The following is a 22327-nucleotide window of genomic DNA, read 5'->3' as shown; positions in this document are numbered from 1 at the left end:
TGATAAATGCTAGGACTAAAATCTTAGCTTTACACATTGCTATTAGGCAACATAAAGAAAAATGATCAGCAATTAAAGGACTTGGCTACATATTAGCTTTTAATTAAGATATATTCATTCAAGGAAAAGAGATCCTACCTGCCAGCTTCAGGTGATTGCTTTACAGAGATCACAGAACTGAATGTATTTTTTTTTGGGGGGGAGGTGGTGGGGGACAAGGAATTAGCGTGATTCCATACAGTTTATGCTGTTAAGGACTTGAAGAATCCTTAACTGTAAGGGCTGCTGACACAGGAACAAGTCCACAAACTAGTAAACTTGACCAATAGGTAGACTATCGGGCTTTTTGATAAAACACTGCAGCTGCACTGCCTCAAATCCTGCCTCCCTCCTTGCTGCCAAATACATTCATCAGCTCAGTGATTGCACCCACCTGCAAAAGACAGAAACTTTACCTAGGATAACTATACTATACTATACTATACTATACTATACTATACTATACTATACTATACTATACTATACCTTCACATAGGAAAGGTATGTCTTGTAAAAGTGGAATGGTCTTTTTAGAGGTGATTCTCCAGCCCTCTGCTCTATTTGTAAGCAGATACAAGTCTGGTTTTACAGCTTCTCAGGAGATCACCTGCTACAGCTTATGAACTAATTTATTTTTATTGCAGAAACGTAGTATCAAGCCAGCTCCATCACACCCAGCAGAACTGTCTCTGCAAATCAGGGAGGTGTTTGCAGAGTATAAAAAACAAGAGGATAAATTAATCTGTGAAATAGGCATCTAAATGACTGAATGCACTAGAAGGACAATGCTTGTGACTGTGTATGCTAGCTACATGGTGCAGTAATTTTGGAAGTGACTATTACACTACTTATTTAAGCTGTACATCCCTTACTGCACATGTAAAAGCAAGCGCCTTTTCCTGTGTTAAACCTTGCTGTCCGATTTGTTACTAATTTTATATGTATTTTTAATGCTTTATGTGTATACCTCCATACACCTATCCAAAATAAATAATATTTGAGTTTCCTTTTGCAAAGTGTGTATGGCTACAGGATGTTTTTATTTCTATCCTTATTCCTGAAAAGCATCTTAGTCAAATTTCATTTAGGAAATTAAATTGAAATGTAAAAAAATTATTTGCATCTCTGTTATATCAATTTGGGAAGAAATTAAAAGGATAAAAACTAACTCCTGTCATGAAGAAAGAAAATGTGGCTGTGTAACTCTCCAGATGTCCCCAGCTGTCATCAGGGATATATCCAATTCTGTAATCAGTAAAAATGTCTCACAGAAGTAAACGGCTTTCTTGACTACAGATCTATGAGGTTTTTTTTATTACATGTATGTCTTTGAACTCAGATAGTCCAAGTACATAACAGCTGCTCTTCACAAAGAAATCAGACTTACTAAAAACAACAGAAGGAAAAGACCTAATGGTTTACGGTAGCACCACTGTTGAATGCATTTTCATTAACCAGACAGAACCATTGTAAACAACTAGATTAAATGTGGAATACTTAATGTAAAAGATGTAAAATTCTAATGAAGGCTGTTTTATATGATCTTTAACTTGTTTTAATAGTAATCAAAATAATGTTAAATGCTAATCAGATCACTATAGATATTACTCTTGATTTATAAAGTACAATTTTAAGAACAATTCTGCAGCTACAGAGCTATATTTGTCTTTTTAAACTACAAAGATAGAAAGGAGATTAGAGGGTCAAATGGACACAGAGTGATTCGGATACATGTCAGTGAAAATCATTGCATCCCTGAAAATTATTTATCCACTTCAGATTACCCATGAGCAGCCATGAGCAGGTTATTTCCTGTTATTCATTATTAGATTACAGGGTCTTATCAGAAGTTGGCATGACTTTGGGGGGTAATGTACTGTTGCAGTGTGAGAAGTGGCAGCTCTTTCCCAACTACAACCAATGTGAAGATACAGGCTGCAAGCACTTCAACACGCAGAACCATTTACTCAGCATTTGTGCACTGTGCACTTACTCAGGATGGACTTCATATATACCCTAATAGGAATGACTGAAAGAATAACATGATTATGTCCATGCCCATTAGGATTTAGATTGCTGTAGCTCATGTAGTCTAGGATCCCCAGCTCAGAAATGAAGCAGATATAGAAAAATGTTTCAAAGACAGGGTGCCAGTTCACACACACCTTATTTGGAGCCTGCTGTGAACTCTTCATACATCATGAATAGCAAATACTGAGATCAATATAAAGCACCAGTCAGGAAACAGCAGGTAGGATGTCTACAGATTTCTATCTCATACAATTAAAAATTAATTTAGAAATACTGTATCCTTTTGCAAAAGCATATTCAGGCTAAAGTTTTATATTTTGTGTGGTAACTCTCTTAATGCTTTGCTACAGCCTAATAATTTGATAATCTCACATTTTAGAAGCCTTCAACTTGATTCTGATTTAAGCCAGAGTTCAATATCAGGATCTGTGCCACTTCATTTTCATGTTCATCAGAGCTCTTCATGGAGCAAGAAATGCACACCACTGTCCTCCAACTCTTCATTAGCCTTCTGCCTCTGTAAAGGGCTCAATTGAGTGTTGTCATTCCTTGATTTAATATCTTATGTTTTATTTTGCAAGGCAGTAAATTCAGGATCAGTCATTTGTTGCCACCGTAGGTGAAACAAGTCCTCTTCCAACCCCAAAGAATAACCAGTCTTACATTAAAACAGCTGCAATACAGCTGATTCTCCATTATATACTGCAATGGGAAGCTATGACAGTAAAAGCCATGGAAAAAAACATGGGTAAAATGGTTACCTGACTGCCTGCTGCAGAAACAGCTGTTTGGATCCAGTTTAGATCCAACAGACATAATGATAAGTTGGAGGTGCCTCTGGGTTTGAAATGGTTCTGGCAGAGGAAAGAGTCTCTCTGCACAACAGTGCACAGTGCTCCTGGTGGAAGGAACCAGTGGATGTGGCAGAGCACCAGCCCCCTGTGGCCTCATGTCTGCTTCATGGGCAAGCTTTCTGGCACTCGTAATACTGGGAATAGTGCACAGATACCCCGGCAGCTCTCCTTGGCTGTCCCTGGAACAGCAATAGCTAGCTTATGCTTAGAATAGCTGCAGACATTTGCATCAGACTTTGCACTGCTTATTTTATGCACTGGTTTAGCACTGCTGAATCTTCCGTGCTGAATGCTCTCAGATCAGTCCCTGACAGCTGCTCAGCTTTCGCTGGCACCAGAAGCCAACGTAAGTCTGGCAGAGGTGGGCATAACAAACTCATGGTCCCCTAGGATTCCTGCAAAGCACGTAGAGCATTTTGGCTCTTCACAGGGCTGACTGTTCCAGAAAGAGTGCTGAGACTGGCTCTGTACAAAGCCAGCTCCAGTTTGCACAGCTTGACAACTCTGTATGTTGTGCAAGTACAGCTACACTTCTGGACCCCTGATCACCATGACATAGGTTGTGTGTTCTGCAAAGGCCTAGCTAACTTTGTACTCTTCTGCTTCTCTATTTATAGTATAGTATAGTATATAGTATATATACTATGTACTATAGTATATATAGTATAGTATAGTATATATAGTATAATATAGTATAGTGTGAAACAAACAAACAAACAAACACCCTTGCCCACAGATTTTTACAGAAGCATATAAAAACTTCTAAGTTCAGGTTTTCTGCCTAATAGACTCACAGTGTTTTTACTCTTAAGTGTGTTTGATGAATGACTTAGACTAAACTTCTTGAGTAGGATATTCAAAGATAGCTACAGGAATGAATTGCCAAACTGCAGCTTATTCTCAGATAGTCTCTGTCCTCTTTGAAAATCATGTTCTAACTACCATCTCGAGTCACTTTTAATTTGTTTACACATGCCACTGAAACCTTTCCTTAGTGCCCAATTTTGCTGATGTTAGCTCAACTCTACTGAGAGTTGTCAAGCCTTCAATATCCCACTGATCACTTGAATCCAGCAGCTGGGTGATGCTGTTCTCACCTATGCATTCTGAGTTTTAACACTAATACTATGTCACTATTACTTCACATTGCAACAGACCTGAAATCCTAATAAAAGGCAAGAAAGGTATCAACAATAAATTGGCTTAGAAGCTACAGCTGTTCCATGTTTCTATTTAGTTTAAACTCAATGTTTTTCCCCCAGACTGTTTTTACAGACTGTTTTGTGTTAAGTATCTGTTGATTGTGACCTGGACAGATGTGTAACTTTTATATTGTATACCATATTATCACTTCAATTGGACTACATATATGCTACAAGTGCTCTGCATACCTAAGAAACTTGGTAAGATGAAGTCTCTAGAACCTGGTCTTACTCTCATCAAATCTGTTAAGAAAACTGACATCACTGGGCAAAATGAAAATTTTAAATCTTCTTCTTCATCTAAAGGTAGATGACAGACTCTGCATGTGACAATGTCTGACATGGAATTTTTATTTTTTTATTTTATTTTTAGAAAGAAAGAGATAATGCTTACACCTAGAAATATTCTGGAGTTATTTTTCACTTTTAAACATCTGTAAAGCAATCTCATTGCTTGCAGAATTTCCTACTGAAGTCTACAAAGGTTTCACATTCTAAATGAATAGACATTTAACAAGTGCTCTAAATTTCATACTTTAAATAAAGAAAAGGGTGTTTAGCAAAACCCATTTGTTCCTGTTTCTGCTCAGTTATTTAGATATAATTTAGAAAACAAGAAGATAGAATGAAATTCCATAGCTGCACTGCATTAGAAATGCTGTCAAGACTGGCTGAAGATTACTTATTCTGCTTCAGTTGGAATTTGTACAAGTAATGTTATCTAAAGAAGAACCATATGAGGGCAAATTGAGCAGCACAGAATGAAAACTATTAAAGTTTAACCTAGCGGCAAAGTACTTAAATAAAGAGTAGACATTCAGCAGTACATATGAATACATGCACTTCTAAGATACCTAATATGCTCGCCAAATTCCTCTAATTTCCATTTATCAAGCCATAGTAAAAGTTCATAAAATCTTAATAGAATCTTATGCAGTCACAGATTCACAAAGAATTACTTTCCTTTGAAAAAGTTGTATCTATTAACTTGTAATTCACTAAAGAGTACTGGTTCTTAAGAATGCCACTTGATGGAAAATCCATCATTTTGCATATGTAAATTGAAATATGAAAATTACTTTATTCAAATAATTTAACACTATAAAGGTCTATTGTATTTTTTAGCACACGCAGCTTTCTGCAGATCCATACCAAAACTGCTTCTCTGAAAGCAATTTTGATTTGAAGAAGCAAAAGCAGGTAATTTTGAAGAGGGAATCATACAATAAATTATCTCTATCTGTAAATAGCCTTTGGTTAACATATAATGCCTGCTTTTATTGAGCTTTTATTTTCTCAATGCTGAACAGTATTGGCATTCAGCATTGGCACTGTTCACTGTACAATACGATGCGTACTCTGCAAAATACAGTAAAGAAACAGTTGTAGATCTGAGCTGCCACAGCATAACACATGGCAGCAACGCGTGTAGTAAACTGAAGCAAGATAATACCAGAAAAAGAAAGATAATATTAGTCAACACTTTCTTCAGCTAAGAAATTATTGGCCTTGTAGTTATAGCACAAATGGAGGAGACAGGAAATCTGGGATTTATTCTGGGATCTGTCACAGATTTCCTGTGTGGCTTTGAAAAAGTCCTCCGAGGTTAACTTCAGCCATCTGAGGCTTTCTTTCCCTTAAGAGCAGCTTGTACCTATATCTTGACAATAGCTCTGTAGTGTGAGCTAATCAACACAAAAGGTGAGATGTTACCAGTGCAACTTGTGTACATTGACAACAGCGAAGTCAGGCTCTAATACAGGTGAAACAATATGATCAAAAGCAGAAGGCTAGGCAATAAAAGCACAAATATTAAGGCAGACAACATACCCCTTCCCAGGACCTAAGGGGAAGGGCAACGAACTGTGCCAGTCAGTAGTTATACGGGTGCTATACAGGTAATCGGGAAGAAGCAATTTATTTTAAGTGGAACTCAACACTCCTTATTCCTGCTTCCTTTCAAGGGGAAAAACAAAGGGGAAAATATAGGACTTGCCATTTCTTAAAACACACCTCCTTTGCAGTGTTCACACACAGCACATTCTCCTTACAAAATCTAGCTTCCAGGGGTGTGAATCTGAGATACTCATTCTTCTATAAGATATCTCCCCATGCTTTACAAAATTAGCACAGTTTTTGGTTACACAAAGTAAATGTCGTAGAGTCATTTCAGCAGGCCTGGGCAGCTTAATGTCTCAGATTTGAGCAAAATGGAATAAGTACTACATGTTGCTGTCGTGAGCTCATATCCTTTGGGGTTCTTTTGGCTGCAGAAAGGGTCCCACCCATGCTCTCAGGACTGGTGTAACATTAAAATAACCAAGCCACAACAAAAAAACAGCCTGTGTTTTAGGTCACTTGGTTTTATCTATTATGCTCTGAGCTATTTACTTTCAACCTATGAGGGAAATACAATTTCAGCAAGATGGCTCAGTGATGTCCTCAGCTTCACTGAAACGTCCTTAACAAAGCTTTACTCAATACAATTTTCCATGTGCCAACCAATGATATTAAATGAAAGTAACTATTTTTATTTGTTTCAGTGATGCTAGCAGATGCTCAGATGCTAAGAGAGCACTTAATGCATATACAACTTTTGGTTATTAGTAGACAATAAACAACTAAAACAGATATCTTGGGCAACAGAAAATGCAGTCTAGAAAAACATTATTTTTGATTTGATTTATGTGAAGAAGGTTTTTCCAAACTTTTCAAGAAGAGAAGAAAATGATTTATTTTAGCATGTGTTCCAAATCTTAAACTGAAGATAGACTTGCTCAAACTTTCATTTTAAGAGAAAGAGAAGACAGGAATCAGACTGTAGTGTCATAACATAATACTACGTCCCAATCTCCTAAACTATCTTAAAAAGTGAAACGCATGTGACAACATACGACTGTATCCATGTATCTCTGTATCACAACATTTGTTAACAAACTGTCTTTATAAGCCATAATTAAATTTCTAGGAGACCTGAAGCCACATTTAAGCACAGTAAGTGAAGCACGTGGTTTCTCAGAGATATTCAGCTGCTATTCTTCTCCCGGCATTGTTCCCAACTGGACCTGGTGGGCAATTTTGAGAAAACAGACACAGAATACTAGTTCTCTTCCAGCCCATAAGCAGCAAACTCCAGGAAAAAAAAAAAAAAAAAAAAAAAAAAAAAAAAAAAAAAAAGAGAGAGAGAAAAAAAAAAGCACCAGGAAGCAAGATAACAGCTTGTGTCCTGAGCTTCAGGCTCAGGACTGAAATAAGATTTGAGTAGAGATGTAAATGCAAACCTCAAAATCAAAGCTTTAAAACATAACAGGAAGTTCAGGATACAGGGCCATACACTCCTTTTGTCCACTATAAGTCCTCTCCTTCTGATGTGGAAGCAAAACACATCCCTACAAATTCCTTCACTGCATTGCAGGGGGTGGATCTGTTGCTCACACTCATCCTGCCTTCTTCCTTAGCCACATGTGCAAACTGATCCTCCCAGAGCTCAGCCAGTCTCCAGGTGCCAGTCACCACGCAGATTCCAACACCATGCCATACCAAAGGCCCACCGTCTGCTTTGGACTCAGCATTCAGCCCTCTTAACTAGCTTCTATGTATAACTACTGGGACATTTCCAGTAATGACTCAGGTCCAATTATCTATCAGATGACATTAAACATTCCACTGTCCCCCAAAAGATACAGCATTATAACACAGCATAATAACTGACAATGTTTTTTTCTTCCTTTCTCTGGCCCAAATGACAAGTACAGGGATTGGAGAACAGGGATAACTGCTGGGCTCTCTGGTATATTGTCTCTGGACTGTGTGGTATCTACAGACTCCTTAACAGATTTCATATGGGCTCCAAGGACACACTAACAAAAATGTTCTGGACATAATTTTTCTCTTTTAATGCATAGTAACTCTAAAAAGGTCAACAGTAAACAGATTTCAGACCCGAGGCATAAAACCAACAACTTTCTGATGTTTCCAGCATAAGTTCTATTGCTGATGGACACAGCATTGATCATAGAATCATAGAATCATAGAATATCCTGAGCTGGAAGGGCCCACTGGATCATGTAATAGTCTCTTCCACTAAAATGTCTGACTGCCATTTATTTTTCCAATTATTTTTTTTTCCTCTGGTGCTGTATACTCATCTTTATGAATATTCCCAGATAGTTGGTTTTTGTTTTGTTTTGTTTTGTTTTGCAGAATGTGGGATGCAAGTCAGTCAAATCTCTAAAAAAAAATCTCATAAGTAAAAGATTATGAAATATTTCTTCTGTATGTTATGCGTTTTATGTTTTTATTTTCTGTTTTCAAGAATTCAAATCCATCTATCTTTACACAAATATTATTCACATATATTTGTGTATTCTAGAACTAGCACTGTTACTTCTCCATTTTACTTTACTTCATTGTCTATGACACGCAATTTTATCCTACCTGTGGTTGGTCTTATTGGCCTACAATAAGTGGAATTTGTCCAATTTTATACCTGCTGGGCTTAGGGATTCAGGTTGATGTGGTGTACCACAGCGTCTCTCCTCAAGAGAGAACATTTCCTGCCCACATTTCACTGTCTTCCAGTTTGCACATATAAAATGAGAAAGACTTTTCACATCTTCATTTAAGAGAACAACAACAACAACAAAGTCTTTACTATAGTTTCAATAACAACACAAAAATTCTAAATCAAACATTCTTTCCAGTGCCGTCCTTTGTTAGCTTAAATCATTCTCTCTAAGGCGTCTTGGGAAGGCTTCTATACATTGTGAAGAAAAGGAACAATAGAAGAATCTGTCTTAATTATACTAGTAGTCAAATTTAGGACACATCTTTTTCAAATATATTTTTGTAAAACATACAGCACAGTGGGCCTCTACTTCTGACACAGATTTCTGTGAATATGGCACAAAAATGAAAAAACAGAGAGGATGAAGGTGCCACTGTGGTTATGACTGGGGTATTCAAAGCATGGACACAAACCTAAACTCATTCACAAGGGATTAGAAAGCCAGATTGTTTACTATATAAGTAAAAAATGCGAGAAGTTTTTAATAAATATTTTTCCATGCTGTTAGTGGATTTTGACAACAATATCATTATGTTAAAATATCATAAGAATAGTTTATTATCTCACAACATCCCTTGAAAAACCAAACTCTGTTGACTTCCACAGAGTTGTATCAGAAAATTGACATCAGAATATTGTCCATCTGCTGTCCATCCTAGAAAACTGACACCTCAGAAATAAACTAAAATCAATGATCATGAATGTGAAAAAAACAACAACAAAAACAACCAAACATACTATTGCTCTATGTGCAAATCTGATTCCTGGAATCCTCAGGACAACTATTTAGCAGTGCCTGTTTCTTATCTGATGTGTTCAACTCACAGTCTTTGTCTTTCATATTGATTTGGGGTGGGTATGGTTGCAGACTGACCTTAATATAAAGAAATGAGGTTTGGGTATACGGGGGTAGATTCTGGCCAAATTCCAGTTATGGTATTTACACTTTGCCTTTTTGGATTCTCTTCTCTTAACTGCAGTTGAACATAGGATTCTCTGACAAGGTTATGTGCAAAAGAAAAATTCCTGGGAGTCTACATAATAAACAGAGGAGACTTTATATATGTTTGTAAGGCATTCTGAAATACTACTAGGCAAAATAAAATGATTACACTTACCCTAAAAGGATCAAGAGATTCTGATCATGTCAACCTCGTATGTGTTAACAGTAATGCAAAATGAACGTGATAAACATGCTGATCTCATTGATATGATTTGCTTATTGGTGCTTTATTACTCTAAGCACTAAAACGAAGCCAGACCTGAGTAGGGTACTGTCAGTTTGACTTTGTTCCAATAAGAACTGGCATATATTAAGCATATGCGTGGGTGGATGAACAATGCTTAAACATCTTTCCTGTTTGACCTGATCTTAACAACATTTTTCTTTTCTTTAGTATTCACCTTTACCCGTTCCGAAAAACTTTATCCAGAGATGAACCATGATGAAATTCCTTACAATCAAAATTGAGTTACAGCAAAATATTGTGCACAGGGATGCGGCTGCCAATCACGTTGTCTCAGAGCCAGGTCAGTAACCAAAAGCCACACTCAACCAAAAGTGCTGACCCTAAAGGTTGCTGCTGAAGGTACTCAGTTTGAACTGTGACTACTCCATGTGAAACATGACATGGTCAGATTACCTGGAACTGTGTGAAGTATGGAATAAAAGAAATATTTCTTCTCTCTTTTTTTTTTTTTTTTTTCAATCCCTGAATGCTTTTAAGCTTCCGTGGCAATTACTAAAAGTCCTCTTTCTTATTAGCCTTTACCTTGTATATAAAAGGTGGTATGCATTGCCCTTAACATATTGCTGTCATTTACATTTATTCACTGAGTTGCACCATTTCTCTGATAAAAAAAAAAAAAAAAAAGAGAGAGAGACAGAGAGCTGAGGAAAGGTACTAGAATATATCATAACAAGTAGGCTAAGCACCGCTTTGATTCTCTAGTGACACAAGTCCAGATGCTCAGATGTGATGGTTGTTTCAGCAGCCCTACTTTTGCTACAAACGCTGACTAAATGGCCCAGGAAAGCTCACTTTTCTCAGCCACGGGGCTTTCTGACCTTCTATGGCAAAGAGAAGGCACAGCAGGCAAATGATGCCTGAGCTGAAACCCAGATATAAGACGCAAATAAAAACTGTTGAAAAGCTGCATTAATGAGTTGCCTTTCCCCCTTGCATTTCACAACGCATTGTTGTTGTGGGAAAAGTGGTGAGCTAAAGACAATCCAAACCAATTTATTTGACTTGATCAATATTTGGATAATATGCTTTCCCACTATTGGTGTCTAAATTGCAGTGTAGTCACTATCTTGCTTTATTAAATATGACTTTTCCCAAATATTTTAACTAGATAAAACTTTAAAAATATTTTTACCTTTTTCTTTATATTTATTATCATGAAACAGGCCTTCAGCCACATTAAATAACCGTATATCATAAGCTTCAAAAGAAGTTTGTCTTCTATCACTAGCTTCTTGCACTAACTATTTTTGCTATGTAATTATGAAACTTAAAAAAAAATAATCTTATCTGTTTCTTCTAGGAAGAGAGAAGGCTTAAGTATTCCTTTCTAATTATTACCTTTTGGCTTTCTCAGAATACTTATTTACTGTCAAGATTTGTTTACATTCACTAATACATTGGTTTGGTTAATTCTTCATTTATTTTAATGTTATACTCCAAGGATATATTACTAAAAACTTACTGTAAGACCTTCAACTGTGGCCACCCACAACCTGAATTTTTCCCCCTACCTAATCCTAACTTATGCCATAACAGAGCATATAACATTATTATTATTATTATTTAGTTTACAAAATACTTTTTTTTTTTCCAGCAAAATATGCACATCCCATAGTATAAGTTACTTCAAAAAGAATGTGTAGCATTTCACAGTATGAAATATAATAATATATTTCACTCAATCCCTACACATATACATAGAGCTATTGTTGAAAACTTTTGTTAAAATTTTGTAAAGGAAGTCCATCTGCCACAGCTCAGGATGTCCTGTTTCTGTGAAGGGCTTTGGATATTGCTTGGCCATTTTATCATTGAAAATATAGGTAGAAGACTGGAAAGCATTTAATCTTGGTACTTATTCCAAAACAATCTGATTTGGAAAGGGTGTTTTGAAGGTTTTTTCCCCAACAGCTGAGACTTCTGAGATATGGACACCTCCTCAGACACAGCACTTTTAGTTTAGGATCCTCTTTCCTGTTGCTGTCAATGAGAAACAATTAGTTCTGAAGGAAAGGATACATTCTGGTCATTGACGTAATCTGAAAATACATCTGCTGTTCCCAAGCAATATCTGAGTCCCTGGTTGTCTCAGTCCAAACCCTAATCCTGCCTAGCCAGGTTCTAGGGGTTCCTGTCAGTGTCATTCCAGCAGAGTGGATGGGCTGGAGTTCTGCCCCTGGCCTAGCCAGCTGCAGAAAGCAGTGGTGCTTCTGAGTGACCTGGTTGGTCAGAGCAGGTATCAGCTTCTGACCCAGCAAGGGATATGCATGCTGCTCTCCCCTCTCAGAGGGAAGAAACAGGGGTCCTTGGCTTCTAAAGTATAGAGACATCATTTGGGGTTAGCATCATCTTAAAATCTATATTTTCTTACTTTAAGAGATCGGTTGCTTTGTAAGAGGATGGAGGCAGCTCTCTGGCTCAATTGGACTTTAATTTTATTTTAAATTATTGAAAGGCAAACAATGAGTTCAAACTCTTTCATGATTGATTGGTAATATTTGTCTTAGCGCTGCTTTCCAAAATGTTCAGTTTAAATTTTACAGTTGATAAGCCTTCAAAGTGTAAAAAGTCCCATATCCCATTTCCACTGAGCAAAGGCTTTCCTTGTTTTTTGTTCCTTATTTGTAAATGAAGGATTATAGCCTCCAGAGGTAACAGTTCACACTTACACACAGTGCTTAAAATACTCAAAGAAATTATTCTCCATGGAGACAGGTGTTGACCCAACTGAACAACAAAACTAAATGCCCCAAGGGTATGCCATTCTACTAGGAAAAAAAAAAAAGGGGGGGGGGGGGGGGGGGGTGGGGGGGGGGGGGGGGGGGGGGGAGGAGGAGGGAGAGAGAGAAAGAGACATTGGGTGGAAAAAGGCATGCCCATGAGAAATCAAAAATGTCAAAATAAAGAACCAGTGGGGAACATGGAGAAGTGAATAGTGAAAAAGAAACCGTGAGTGGAGAAGGGTCATTAATATAATTCTGAAACACCTTATTCTTCCCATGCAGAATATCTTACTCTTCCCTCCTCAGTTAGACATGTTTCCAAAATGGAAAGGCTGTTGGTGTTTGTCATAAGACAGCATTGGATGCTCTAGTGGGATGGAAAAGGCAATAGGCAGGAACTGGAAAAAAGAAGCCTGGTCTGTTACACCTCTCCTTTTCAGTATGGAAAGCAGCATTGCTGATAGCAAGAGAAAGAATTAACGATGCATTCATCCAACTCTATGATCCAACAGAAACTACAAGCCACAGGCAGTTCTTCAATCAGATTCACTGAAAGAGGATATGGAACAGGCCCTAAGTTCCCTTACCCCAAGGGCCCAAGCAGATACACAACCTTCTTGCCCTACCAATAAAACACCAGTGGAGAGAGGGAATTGAACATTCTCTGCTGTTTTAGACATAATTTCCACCTATAATACTACTGAAGAATCCTCACCATTAAAAATCTCCCTCTTGTCTGTAGAGCAATAATAACCTGTGTGCCAAATCATACAGAGGCACATTAAAGTTCTGTCATCATCTCATTTATCTAAAGGTTATTTCTGCCTCCATCCCTGTAAGGTGAGATAATTAATTTTACAGGTATAGGACAGAATGATGCCAGATAGAGAGGAAGCATTTAAAAAAATAGGGCTGTTTGGAGAAAAATTAAAAGGGCACTGTGAGGTTAATAAAAGATTTTGCTAGAAATTATAATAATGCTTTGTCAAAAGTCTGCCTAACATGGCAGCGACTCATGAAACACTTGAATAATTTTTATGTTTATGTATTTTGTTAGTCCTAACTAAAATGACAGTAAGAGTAAACATAATGCTTATTTTTTCCTATCCATCCAATCAATCTGTATTTTAAAGCAAAAGGAATTAAGAAACACAAAATGGGAAAGTGACTGATTTAGAGTCACCAAGATATCTGTGGCAGTTAATAACAGTACACAGCTCCTAGCTAGGAATTGCTTTTATCTCGTTAAGAAATGACCCATGCAGACTGTGGAAGAGAGAAACCCAAAGCAGAGGGAGAAGTAGGATATGATACAGAAAATAACACACTACGGGCAACTTAACTACATCGCCACAACACACTCAATATTTTTTTCTTACAGACCCTAGCAGGATCAGGCTCTGAGTAATATGTTACTTTTGTAAGATAAGCTTTTTTAAAACTATTTATTTTGGAGTAACCCAAAACCAATTTAATACTGAAAAAGTAACAACTGTTACCCTGGTTGTCTACAAGATATTTCTTCAACTAAAAATAAAGATATAAGGTTGTTGTTGTTACCTAACACCTTCTGCTGTTACTTAAAAGGAAAAAAGTGCAATCTCATCAATGCCATGAGACGAGTTAAAGGTTATTAGAGGAGATAGAGAAGGGCAGCATGCTAACTACCCTTTCTTCTTTCCTGTTCTATAGTAAGGAGCCTGCTGATGATATCATGGACTGAAAATTCCTCCTTTTGATTTAAGTAATCAATTGGAGAACTTTACAGTAGTTTAAAAAAATGAGCAAATGTACTCACCAATCTAACATTAAGAAATGTTCCCCATAGTGCAGGAAAAAGAAGGCATGCAATGGTTTCAGAGTGCAAAAATCGAGAATTTGCACTTTTTAATTGTTTTCATAATAAAAGGACAAAATATTACAAATATTTTTGAAAGATGGAGATTCTTTCATGAGAGAGACTTTTGCTACTGTCATTGCTGTGTTTGACGCAAGGCCGCACAGTGCCATCTAGTGTTCCGTGGCCACACAGGGAATAACATGTTGAGGACTTCGACAGAATATTCCAAATTATTTCACAATAATAAACTCTGTTTAGTTTTTATTTTGAGAAATAAGGTACTACATGATAAAACAATAACATCTAATATTTCACAATGAAGATACTAATCTTTTTTTTTTTTCTTTTTTTTTTTTTCTTTTTTTCTGGGTATCAATGGGGAAATTATTAGGAGAAAGCAAAAGAATGTTTGACTGTAAAGTAAGCATCATTTTTTCTGTCATAATTGGGAGATATAATAATATTTAAAGCATGCATCAGATTTCACAGAACCACACATTGTTGTACCAGCATTTAGAAATTAGATCATAAAAAGAGACATGAGATGAGAGGGAGAAGTGAATAATTAATTAAAAAGATGCCTTCCTCTAATGGCAAATATTCCACCCTTAGCATTCAAAAATGCAAAGTAACTGCAAAGTTAATTTTGGACAGAATTTCCAAAACTATATTATACTGATCCCATACTGCTCTGTTACTCACAGGATCAGAACTAATTTTCTGTAGCCTCAGCACTCATATTGTCCTTTTTGGTTCTGGATCTAAACAAAACCATCCAAGCAATATCCTGCTTGATTTGTAAGCATCGATCAAGAATTCCACTGCTTACTTACAAATGAAATGGTACTGGGGTTGGAAGTAATTCTGCTGCATTGGAACAGACAGGAAAACAAAGTGATCTCAGTGCTGCAGCATTCTGTTATAAAATACCATGTGGACTGGCTGCATCTCACTAATACCTTCTAAGGTTTAGGAAAGATTCATACTGTTGCAGAGACACAATTGGAACAGATTCTGGTTTGCTTTATAATGCAGCATATAAGCTACCTTTCAGAGTCGGATCCTAAGTTTGTATGTGGTCCGAACTACTGTACTTTTATTCAAAATTCAGCAGAAAAAAACGTCAAGTCTGCTTTAGTGGCTGTCATGAAGAATAAAATGTTTCCAGCAAGGAAAACAACCCAAGTGAGGGCTTGAACAGAAGGTGTAGAATGGTCTCAGATCAGTTTTTGCCAGTTGTAAAACTGTATCTTGAGGCTATAGTTACCTGAAACACTGTGACACAATCTGGAGGCTTGCTGCTAATGAAATGAGAAGATCCCGCTTCTATTCTTTTCTCCTCAGAGGCTCTGGCATTCATTAGACCCCTCTGTGACTTCATTCAGCTCAATAACCTGAAAGAAAATTATTCATTGTTTCTACTTGTGTAATAAGCTAAAAGAGTTTATGAAAAAGCTATGAGTTGTGCTGGGGTGGTTGCAAAGAATAGAATCAGAATCAGGCAGCCCAGAATTGGCTAAATAGAAGGGAAGCCCAGGACATTCCCCTTTTGTTGTGCTGCTGGGGAAAAAAAGCACAAACCTAATTAGACACAAATATTTGAGCACTTTCAGTACTCTTAGTTTTTGATCTCAGTGCTTGCTTTAAGGTTGTTCTTTGTCCCTTCCCCAGTGAGGAAAAAAAATCCGTACTTTGTTTTGTACACTCATCCCTTTGACAAACAGGGGCTTGCTGCATACAGTGCGTGGGGCAGTTAGGTTGGTGTTTCGTATGTTTCTGCCACTAATATTTCTCCTAGCATGCTGGTTTTTGTTTGTTTGTTTTTGGTTTGTTTTTGTTTTTTCCTTTTTTTTTTTTTTTTTTTTTCCTTGAAACATTTTATAACGACACTACCAGATCTGTCCAGATTATTTAGATATGTAATATACACCTTCATGAAGATCTAAGCTATCTATTCCACTCCAAATGTACAAACATGGACATATGTTAATGATCATATCATGTACCGTAGAACGGCATGGATAAGCATACAAGGATTATGAATACATGGGAGAAGGAGCCATGGTAACTAATCAGTAAATGAACGGATTAGCCAAAAAAAGTGTACAAGTTTCTGCCCACATAAATACTTTCTGACCCCACTCCCTCCCCCCCCCCCCCCCCAAAAAAAAAAAAAAAAAAAAGTAATTTATTTACCAAACAGTTTTAAAACAGTCTGTAAAGAAAAGATATTTTTCCCCAGATTAAGCAGCTATAGCACCCACTGAATCCTTTTTCTCCGTGCTGCTCTAGAAATCAGCTAGTGACATCTGGTACCCTACTCTGAGTGTTTGTCCAAAAATGGATGTTAAGTCTTCCCTTTAATGTTAGTGGGCAACTTAATAAATGTCAAGAGGTTCACTTGGAAATAAATGGTGAAAACAGTCCAATAACTATTGGACTGTAATAATATTATGCCTATTTTTATTTTTTAGGAGTTTATTTATTTGCTTGGTTAGAAAGAAAGGATCAATAATAAACATAACTGGAAACTGGTCTTGTGAGATACATTCTTCACTAAGCAGCTAAATAACCATTTAATCCTGTGCCTAAAGACAACCTTCATATCAAACAGGTGGATGGAGTTGTTTGGCTGCCAAGTCGAAATACTTTTGCTTAAAAAAATGAGAAAATGATAGATTTTAACTGGCTAATGGAGAAATAGCTGAGATTTAAACTGATGCTAGGTTCTTTTAGATTTGCTGAAGATTTATTTTTTTTTATTTTTTATTTTTTTTATTCTGAGATAAAAATATCATTTACTTTCTGAGCCTTTTCTTTCATTTATTTGATCATGAAGAGAAGATACTGTAGATTTATGTGTTGTTTGTACTGGAGAGCACAGCTGTTTTAGCTTTTCTGTCAGACCCTCAGGATCCTGTCTCTATAATGACTTTCTTAACTTCACAGACTGCACGGTGGTTTTGCCTAAGCAAAGTTAATTTGTATTAAATTCTGAATCCAAAGGAAAGGAGGAAAAGAAAAAAGAAAAAAGAAAAAAAAAAAAAAAAAACCAGCAAAAGAACTCTCCAACAACACCTTTAAAAGACAGGGTGTTTTATGTTAAATAGTGTAATAGCCCGTTAATCTGCTGTGGTTAAAAGAAGCTGCTCCCATCATGGAGGCTATTTAAACATATAATAGTGAACCAAAGGCATATTTTGCTCCTAGAAACAACAAGAAGAAAATAAATTGAAAGTTGAATATTAATAAATAGTGAAGTACGGATGCTCATTTCCATGAACGATTAATTTTGGGAAATAGGAAGGAGAAAACAAGGTGACAAAACAAATCCTAAAAAAAATCCAGATGAACTCAAAGCAATATAAGATGAAAACAGGAAGATTTACGGCCAATATGAAGACCAATAAAGAGATTTAAAGAACAATAATTGCATACACCAGAAGAAGGCAACTTGTGAAAGAACTCCAGAGACAGATTGAGTGTCAGAGGTAAAAAGAACACAAAAAGGGAATGGCATGGAGTCAAGAGTATTTTTTTGGCATCAGTAAGCAGTAAGAAGGCCTGTTTTGAGAAAGCTGTTCTTTTAACTGGATTAAAATAAAAAAAGACAGAGAACAAATCAGTCTTGGGAAAAATCAATCTATTTAACAGTAACATGTCATCGGCAGAAAAAGGTATTCACCTACTTCTGAAAGAATTGAAGAATGAAGTGGTTGTGTCTGCTAATAAACTTTGCTGTTACTAGGAAAGGATGGAAGAAAAAAACACACTGCAGTTATTGTTGAAGAGGTACTAGAACAGCTTATAACCAGGAGAATACATAACAATTTGTGCTGGACACCAGCTTTAGTTCATGATGCCCTGCTTGGATTCAAATGAACAGAACTTTAAATAGAAATGGAATGAGAAAGAGGTTAAATATTGATTAAGAAGGTAGATAACAACAATTACTCAAATTCTTACTTTGAATAGTACTGAATATTTACTATTTCCCCCTCCCCCTGACAATATTTATTTTTAAAGATAAGTATTACAAGAGCAAAAAGAAAGAATAAGATTTATTGAAAAATATGGACTTAATTCTGAGCTCACTGAAGTCAGGGAAGGACTTCCAATGGTTTTAATGGGCTTTGGCTCAAGCCCTTATAGTGTAGCAAAGAAAACAATATAAACTGAAGTGGGATTTATATCCCTACTATAAATAATGTATGTAATCTCAATTACTGGAGGCGGAATTTGTGTATATCTAATTTATCATTATTAAAGTGAGATTATGGCAGCTTTATGTGAGACAGGCAAATCTGGGTCATTACTGAAAACAGTTCGTTTACATTATCCACTATAATTACTCGGGCACTGTCATTTTTGATGTTTAAAAACTCAATCTCGCCCCCTTGTGGCCCAGAAAAATATAGTGCATAAGGAGTAGTATAAATATATTTGCCTGAAACTAAACGAATTTAAAAATAAAGAGGATGTATAACCAAAGCTACTTTTTAGTTTTGTATTTTTTTCCTTCAAGTTGGAAGAGGCTGCCCAGGGAAGTGGTGGAGTCACCATCCCTGGAAGTCTTCAAAAGACGTTTAGATGTAGAGCTTAGGGATATGGTTTAGTGGGGACTGCTAGCGTTAGGTCAGAGGTTGGACTCGATGATCTTGAGGTCTCTTCCAACCTAGAAATTCTGTGATTCTGTGATTCTGTGAAATTTAAAATATAAATGGCAAATAAAGCACGGGATACTTGCTCTTCCACATATATACACTATCATAATTTTTTAAATTAACAGTACCGAAGAAAAAATCTTGGTAGACTTTTGCAGTCATAAAGTTTCCCCCACTGCCTCTCACTAAGAAGCCAGAAGTCAGCTGTTCATGTAGGATGATAATGGCTTCAGGTGAGCTCAGCTTCTGCGGGCATCTCAGTTGTTCCTTGTAAAGCTGTGCTCTGCCCAGCAGAACTACCACAGCCCTGCCCTTGGAGGTAGATTTGGCCCTGTGGCCCAGGACTGAGTTCTACAGCCACCGTCTTCTGTCCCTGCTGCCAAGTATCAAAATGAAATTTGAAAATAAAATGGTTTCACATATCTGTATGATATCTGTATGGTCTTTAAGATGAAAAATGACCACTTTGATGTATTAGCAAAGGCTCGTGCATCATCACCTTTATTGTCACCACCAAAATAATAGCATTGGATTCGGGTGGAAGTTGCAGGGGCAGCTACCAAGGGCTCTGGATGGCAACGCAAATCCATGGCTACAGAGCTTGAAAGACAATTCCAGAGAAAATAATACTTGGTACCTTAAAGAAAAGACACTGGCAAATAAGACGCTTACAGGTAGTATGCCTGAAAATAGACAACTGCAAACAACATTTTGAAATATTACACACAACAACCCCAACCACTTATAGGAAAAAAAAATAAAAATAAAATAAATAAAAAAAAGCGCCACTCCACCTAGGGATAGAAAACCAAAACCAACCATGTGTAATGTTATTCCTTTAATGATTTACCTAACAGTATAATAAGGTTTGTGTCATTTCTCTTGCTTCAGCACCCCCTGCTTTCTCTATTAAAAAAATATTTTCTCTTCAGTTTAATCCACGCAGATTTAGTGAAACCAGCTTCCAGCCCTGTCCATTGTGTCACTCAGAAAAATGTTCCAAAGGATTGCCAGATTCTTTCTTATTAGGAACAAGAGAGCCAACCATTAATTTTAAAAAGGTCATGTCATCAACTGTGGACATGCAGACAGGCTGACTGGGCTCAGGCTGTCTCTTCTTACTGCAACTGGGTGCACAGTTACCAAACCTTGCATTTTGTATTTTTCGTTGTATTTTTTTCCAAGAAAATTCTTTCTTCCTATCAATGTCCTACCACAATTTTGCTATATTTATTATTCGGAAAAGCTAGAAAACAGTCCCTTATTTTATTTATTAAATAGGCAAAGCAATGATGCAAGCTCCTAGGCTCCCCATTGCCTTCTTTTTCCCTGAGATCTTAACCAAACTGGTTCACTCTCATTTGCCATCTGATCCTTTTGCTCTCCTGAAACTACCAACAAAAAGGAAATTAATGCCAACTGTGGAGGTGATTTTGTATTGACACTTTTCCAATAGAATCCAGACTCAGACCACCAATGTGTTTCACAGGGGACATCCACCCGTCATCAGATGGTTGTAATTTTCTGACAGCAACTGTCCTGGGATGTATTCGAAATAGTAACTAAAGCTAAGAGATATCATTGTATCTTTATATCATTATACATTTTTACAACACTTATTCTTCAATCTGGTGTTGTATTTTTAAGTATACCAATATAAAAATATTAAAGTTGTTACTTCAGTAAAGCAATAAACTGTAAATAAAATATAACCAGTCTATCTAACATAAATTTATATTATTTGAGAAATTATATAAACCTGCTATACTTCTATCTACAGTACAGTTAGTTAATATTTCCTTTCATCCCCGCAGCCAAAAGGCTAATCCTCACAGCAGCTGTTACTACTCCAGTACAGAATGAATGTGAATTTAACCTCTCTTGGATATAGCCTAATAAATTCTCTTGTTTTTCTAAGCACTTCTGTGAATTAAAATGGACGTTGGCTTGCCATCCAAATTCATGAACAGGTCTGAAGTGGCTTTTAGGCAAGTCGCCAAATAACTTCCCAATTCCCTTATAGGGTATAGCTCTCACTCCAGAGATCTTCCAAGCAAGAACTGAAAAACAACATCTTCTCCATTACCTCAAAATTATTTTTAATTTTCTTGGCATTATTTAAATAAATTAAGCACAAAATTACATTAAAATAATGTTAGGGGTTCGTTTGCACTCTCAATGATTTCAACGTAATTATACCAATACAAATATGAGAAGAATATGCCCTCCTGCAGCCTTTCTGACAATGCAAAGGCCAGGATATTGAAAGATAAAACTTGAGTACAAAATTCAACTCAGCACATGTGTTTGTGTATTGAATAAGGCTAAGTAAAATAAGAATACTTCCCAATACAGTGAAGATCTATTATTATAAACAAATAAATATTTCAGCTGACGTTTAACCTCATTCTGACTAAAATCAACATATGCTTTAAAGTCTGCTTTTTCCCCAAAGACTTCAGTCTCCAGGATTTCAATTTCCATTTTCAAATGAAATAGAATTTAGATGTTGATTTGACACAGCAATGGGCAACCTACTAAGCTTTAAAACAAATGGAAATCTCCAGAATTTAAGCATATTACTCGTGTTTCCATATCTTCCCTCCTGGAGATGAAATACTTCCTATTTTGACAGGGAGTCACCAGACACTTGGCATCAACGTGTGGCTTTGAACATTTTAAAATCTGAAGCATTCAGGGCCTCTCAAGAGACGCTTGCCTTCTAGTGGTAGGTTTTCTTTCTGTTTCACACGCCCCTAACTGCTGTCCATAAGACTGAAGTACACAACAGAAGATAGAGATCAGCCAGCAAAAATAAACTCCAAGTAACACCTATTGCAACATGCTCCGTTACAGCATGTCAGCCATTGCGTTAATGAAATAATATGCTGGTTTCAATCGTGTGGCCCCTTCTTCACAGCCATTAGATCTTATCTGCTGTATCTATTGGATACAAAGCTTTATTTTGGTCTGATGCTTGAATATGGTTATTTATTTTCCCTTCTTTACCAGAACGGCAAAGCGAAGCCCGGACAGCGCCACCTCAGCGAGTGCTGGCGGACAGTAACGGGTTGCCCGCGGCGTCCCCGGGGCTACTACGGGTCTGAGGGAAAATCTGCCACCAGCCTGTCCTTCCCGGCACCCCGAAAGTGCCAAA

Source organism: Aythya fuligula, chromosome 9 (assembly GCF_009819795.1).
Source record: "Aythya fuligula isolate bAytFul2 chromosome 9, bAytFul2.pri, whole genome shotgun sequence".
Taxonomy (NCBI): Eukaryota; Metazoa; Chordata; class Aves; order Anseriformes; family Anatidae; genus Aythya; species Aythya fuligula.
The sequence above is the reverse complement of the archived record's forward strand: the minus strand, read 5'-3'. Positions refer to the sequence as shown.